The following is a 6,998-nucleotide window of genomic DNA, read 5'->3' on the forward strand; positions in this document are numbered from 1 at the left end:
TGGCCGGACGAATAGGAGTGAACCGTGACATCCAATGGTGCTTTCCACAAAAGAATCAATCCCCCGCTTCTACCTTGACAACTCACAGTAAACATACCGAAAAATCAAAGAATATTTTTCCACCATCGACACTGATAGTCTCTCATTTTAGATTCTGAAATGAATAGGAAAGACGGGTCCTTTTCAGCGACTAAGCTCTTAAGTTCACGGAATGTCCGTTGGTTCCCAAGCCCCCGAGCGTTCCATACTATACAACTCATTGGTGTCGGCGGGGTTGCATAGCAACCACCGCCGAAAATGTACTGTTGGTACCATCCATCGGCTCCTCAAGAGCACGTTTTGTCCCAAGCACTGGATGATCCTGTTGAGAGCCCGTCTCGCCATGTATTCTACTGTTGTACGGAGTAGACAAATGATGTTGTTTGACTGATATAGAACCCTTCTCCCTGGCCCTGCGTTTCCAACGTGTATGAGACTTCGGGTTTGGGTGCTTCGTAGTCTCTTGTTCATCCATCGGATAAGCAAGACTACAAGCGTTATCAACAGATTGCTTCTCATGGTTGCTTACTTCTGGCGTCAACTGCTCAATAGCCAAATGAGGATGGGTATGGTGTGACTCACCTACAGCCAATCTACCTTGGGTTTTTGGTGTCCCCAATATATCAGTAGCCATTATACTCCCCTCTTTAGATTGCTCATCAACACTTTGACCAGCCACATCAACTCCCTTTCCATCTTTATGTAAGAAACCTCTCGAATAACTTGCATCGATCTCCTCAGAACCGTAGGAGGGGCTGCCCGAAGGACCGATTGGCTTGCTTCCTTGGAACTTCGGTGGGGGGATTGTCGTGTTTTGGTAAATCCCCCACCACTTGTAGAAGCTTTCAACCACCGACCATAGCTCAGCTTACCAATTTCTTGAGGCTCTATTTCACAATACCGGAATGAGTGTCCAATACGGCCACAATTATACCAAGAACCCGGCAATCTTTCGTACGAGAATATCACAAAGACGTCTTCCTCATCGCTATTAAGAGAAAGTCGGATATGTTGCTTTAAAGGCCTCGTAATATCAATACGTACCTTAACACGAGCGTATCTGCCCATAGCGAAGCCATTCTATTTCGTGTCAATCTCTTCTACGGCCCCAAGGTGTTGGCCTAGTTTCTCCAGAAAGTCCTTATGCATGAATATAAGTGGGAGACTATAGCATTGGATCCAAATGGAAATTTCCGTGAAATTCATCATGCTAGGCGTTTGCAATCCACTCGGCTGCCGAAATATAATTAGATCTCTGAACAAATTCCATGGGCCACCATAGAGAGCACGTTTTTTATCTTGTGGAGATTTGAAATCTAGACGAAACAAGTTATCACCCAAGGGCCCTATCTCAATGTGTTTTGTGGCTTGTAGTATGCGAGAAATCTGAGTCACGAAGGCCTCTCGGTTAACGGCCTTGGAAGAGAAGACCTTAGCCACAAGGCAATTCCCCATACGCTGCTCACCAAACAAAAGAGATTCAGCCTCAATTGTAAAGGGTGGATCGTTGTTTGGTGCTGTAGAAAGCTTGAGGTTGGTAACCAATTGAGCAACTTCATCTGGGTCCATGGAGAAAAGGAAAAACGCTCAGGTACAAGAACAATTCCAAGTGGATTATTGAGAGAAGAAAACCCAATCAATGAAAAGCAAAACTCCCATAGACGGTTTCACGATGAAACCCAGAAGAGAAGAAAACTCTCACGGCGGCTTCACGTGGAAACCTAGGAGAGAAGAAAAAGAATATAATTGGTTTTAGTAGGGAGATAATCTCATATAAGAAAATTAATACAAAATAAAACTAAATACCACGGTTGAATTTTCATTTTCTTTTAAAAAAATATATTGGCATGTCATTTTTAAAGATTGTTATATTCTAATTAAATATATGTAAAGGTCGAACAATATGTCAATACAACACTTTGGATTTTCATTAATATCTACGGCTACATATGATCATTAATCAACATCATTAAAAAATTAAATAAATATTATCGTTATACAACCCGATACAATTTCACATGAAAAGTCAAATATTAACATGACCAAACGCCTATATATATATTATTCAAGAAACTATATATTTTTTTTATTTTACTTAGTTTTATCTGCAACACAATATACAAAATAACATTTTAAAATCATGCACGTTCGATGCATGCTAATGAAAAAAAAATATTATATTTAGTTTTAAAGAAAAAAAATAGTATTTGATATTATTTTGTCCTTCAAACAATTAATTTCCTAATAATTTATCTATAACATGATTCACGTTAAATTAATAAAACAGCTAATATTCCACAAAACCATGCACATGCCACAATCAAATGGTATCGTGCTTCCTGAATTTTATATAATAATATAATATAAAAACCAGCTAATATTTTCTTAATTTATTTATTTAGCTATTTTAAATGGACTCGCCCGAAAGCTTTTTCCTCCTATAAAAAGGGGTTGTTTGGACATGAAATAATTCAACTAAAACTAAACTCATCCATGGAGAAGGCATTCCTTAAGCTTGCTTTTTTCTGCCTCCTCCTCCTCCTCTCGACACCTAGTAACTCTCTTACTTCATCATCTTCAATACTATTTATTCTTTACTTTTTAATTTCTTTATCACACAATATGTAAAAGTGCTGTAAATATTAATATTGTTTCAAAAAGATCATCATGCATGGTTTTTACAGAAATGTCGTACATGATCATCGGATTCGATATAATTTCAACATGTTTTAATATGATTAACCGTCTCAATACATGCACTTGTAGATTTATTTGTTGGTCGAACACTTAGAATATATATCGTTTGCAGATTCGGGATTCATAAGAACGACGATGTCTTCAATGGTGGTTACTGCAGCCCCATCTCGAAAACTCCTGCAAACTGAATGCACTATAAGTATCGGTCAATTATGTTCAACAGATGCAGAGTGTTGTGAAAGCCAATGCACACCATTAGCACAATTCTTTCCGGCTGTCAGAATATGTGCATGAGTGAAACTGGCAACATAAATCCTGCCCGACCGGACTCTACTTTAACCAATAATAATTTGAATGATTTGTCTTTCATGAACTTAATTTGTCTTGTGGTATTTTATGTTTCGACTATCGTCTCTTCTATTCCTAAATTTGTACGGTGAATGAATAAAAATCTTGCCGTTTGTGTTGAGTGTATTATTACAGTGCACCGACTTAGTTTATTACGTTACATATTTTGATCATACCCCTGATCAAAATAGGTAAATCCACTTACGTACATGATATATTATTTTTGGTTGATTTGTTTCAACTTTCAAGTAGTGTGTTTGCAAAAGATCATGATTTCAAATAAGCAATTAAATTTATAGATTGTGAAAAAAACGAGTAAAAAAAATCAAAAGTGACCAGTAGTATTGCTTGAGATTAAAAGCGAACGGATGAATTTTTTTTAAAAGTAGAGTGTTTGATATATAAATAAGTGATTCTAATACTTACTTTTTATAAAAGTATAAAAAAATTCACCTTATTATAAGCTAAAGATAGGGCTTTTTGAATACCATTTTCTAGAAAAAAAAATAGTGAGATAAGAGTGTAAAAACTAATCACATTATTTACCAAAATGTCATAAACAATGGAATTCTAAAAAGAGTTCTAGCACACATAAATTATAGCAGCAGCTATGCTTGTGTCGAGCTATGTGGTTAAAAGCAATACTTGATTCGTTGCATTGTTCTAAACATGTACGAATTATTCAGTCAGCATTAATTTGTCCAAATATCCAATAAATTTTCCGTAGCGACGGTTTTTTCATGATTTTAGTTTCAATTTAGGGTAGTCAAATTGTAAGTTTTTTTAGATTTATTAAATTATTAAAATTAACTTTTTTATTTTACTGAAACATTAGCGACAGAAATCATGAAAAAACCGTCGCTAAAATTAGCGACGGACTTTATGGCAAACCGTTGCGAATTTTAACTACAGATTAGTAAACCGTCGCTAATTAGCGATGGTTTTGCATAAATCCGTCGCTAATTTTATTTGCGACGGTTTTTGCCATCGCAAATTGTAGCTACAACAATAGTAAAAAACCGTTGTCTTTGAGCGAACCCTTTAACAACGGTTTTTCAGGACATACGATAACGGTGTAAAACCGTTGTCTTTAGGATTTTTTCCTGTAGTGGATCTATTAGAAATATTTAACTTAATGCTAAACTAAATTTGATTTACATATACACGAACATAACACGTAGAGATCAATACGTCGAAATATAAATACGAACCAATTCTAGTCTTTAGTCGTTATTATTGAATTTGTGATTGGAATTAGAGATATCTCACGAACACAAGAAAATAAAGATCTTCTATGCAATTATATAGATGGTGTATTTTTTTAATAACTGCATAGATTTAGGGATCATGTATTCCAATGTTTGTAGACAACTCGTAGTATTATCGAGTAAATTTGAATTGATTGTAGCTTGTCTTGATGACTTCTATTGGCATATGACAAATCAATTCTTAAAATATTTATTATCTTAATTCAGATAATATTCTCTATTTATCTTCTTTTAAAAATTAGACGTCTCCCACATTTATCTTAAAGAAATAGTTGATTCCAATTAATATTTTTAGTAGATTTTAATAAAATAATAATCTAGCATTCTCTCACTTGGTCTACATATTTCAAATGAACTGAATAATCATGAAATTAATCATCATCCAAAGTTAAGAAACAAATACATGAATCATAGCCATATGTCCTCTTATAATGATCATTATCTTCCATGTATCACAGGTGTCACATGTATCGTGTTCCTTAACATAACTTAATGAATAAAACCAATGTTTATTTCAAGTCCGACTTGATTAATATTATCTCAAGATGTATAACTGAATTTGTACATAACTAAATTTGAGAAAAATATCATAGCTGAAATTGTTTTGCAAATATAAAGCAAATGAATATGCCATAAAATTCTTTTAGGAACAAAGTTCATCAATACCACATAATCTTTAAATATCTTAATTTGCATGCCTTTATGTAAAATTTCATTAATTCAGTGATAATATGATCAATTACCACGTTATTTTTATAAAACGTTCTCAACGGCTATAATACTTTATGTTCATATAAATAATTTTACTGTCGTTTTAGTTGCGAAAACTGCAGTTGAATTGCCGTAATATGATATCAATGATGTAGACATAAAATTCATAGTGTGTGTCACGTTCCAAGACCGGGGTTATTCGATACCGGTGTTATTCAACAATCGCATAACCGTCAAACAACAAGCCTCGTAGTACAATATAAACCAATACCAGCTTATATCATCAAATATATATAATCGTTTTTACAACGTAAACTCTGAAAACCATAAAAATATACGGAAGCTTTTACTACTTGAATTTAAAACTTAAAAGAACATAAATTTAATTAAATTTCTTTATACGTCCACTACCAGCTACAAAACTGGCATTGTTCATGTCCTTCGATTTCTTCTTCCGACATATATGGGAAGGTTATAGTAAGGGTGAATGATATGGTCGTCAATTAGTAAGCGGGGGCCGTTTGAACACAAACATAACAAATACACATGAATTTCGAAAACCACATCATATTATGTATAACATGATTATGTCATCATCATAACCATAAGCATAATTTTGGCCAAGGCACTGAGATTACTCTACTTTCCATGATTTACTGATATCAGTCCTTATTTTTTTACTTCTCCAAAGGGGTGAGGCATATAATGGTTACAATCCCATTGTGTAATGGCCATAAACATACCTTATATTGGGATTCTCACCCATATCCATTTGAATTCTCACAGTACCAAAACATAAAAATACAATAATCGTATAAAGAAGGAGGTAGAAAAAGAATTTCACTCGACCGAAATTTTTGAAAAACGAAATAATTCATAAACAAAATTATACTTTTAAAGCAAACCCACTTACCTTAGACCTGGAAGAAAACTGAAAAATTTGAAAACCATAGAAGAATCATGCAACCGACACTTTGAAAACAAAGCAGCACATCGACCGAAAAATCAGTCGTTTTGCAACATCCTTTGCACCTTATTGAAGCATTGGATCGGGCTTAAATTTCACATAAAGTTCAAAAGTATGTCAAATAAATTATGAACGGTGGAGATCGAGTTTTGAATTCATTTTAACATGTTTATGGACGAAACACTGTAGGTATATTTCAGCCTAGAATCTGAGCAGTTTTCTTGCGAATGTGATATACAAAAAAACTAACTATTGGATCTGGCAGAATTTTGGATATGTTATTCAAAACATATGAAAACATATTCTGAACAGTGAAAATTGGATTCCGAGCAATCAAGCAAGGGAAACAATTTTCCAAACTTGGACGCAACTTTGATGACTGCATCAGAACTTGTGAGAGGATTTCGAAAATACGAAGAGCAAAACTCGAAAATTTGAGTGTAATATGAGGTGTAAATTTAAAATGGGAGCTTCTCCTATTTATAGAGGGGTGGCTGCTTATTTTCATGTTTAAATTTTGAATTAAATTTTGATTTTATGATAAATTATCATCCCTTATCTATCTCATTATCATTATCCAAATATATATATATATCAATGATAGCAGTAAAGATAAGATTAATTTAAGAAAAATGGTTGGAGTTGATCACGAACAAACTATAGCCATTATTGAGGAAAATCAAGCTGCTACTAAAGTCAAGCCGTTGGACAACTACGAGCCAGATTTACCTCAAGGAGATGTTTTTGCAAGCTCGAATCAGAATCAAACTACCCAATATCAAGTTTCAATCCCTTCGGACCTAGCCTCTAGTAGAATAAGAATCATCCACTCGAGCTTATCATTGATAATCCAATCGCTCCCCTTAGGATTAGAAAGCAAATGATTGATGAATTATTGTATGATATATTCATATCTCAGATTGAACTTAAGAAAATAGATGAAGCTATAGCAGATTCTAGCTGGATGG

This window comes from Primulina tabacum, chromosome 8, assembly GCF_025594145.1.
Source record: "Primulina tabacum isolate GXHZ01 chromosome 8, ASM2559414v2, whole genome shotgun sequence".
NCBI classification, from domain to species: domain Eukaryota; kingdom Viridiplantae; phylum Streptophyta; class Magnoliopsida; order Lamiales; family Gesneriaceae; genus Primulina; species Primulina tabacum.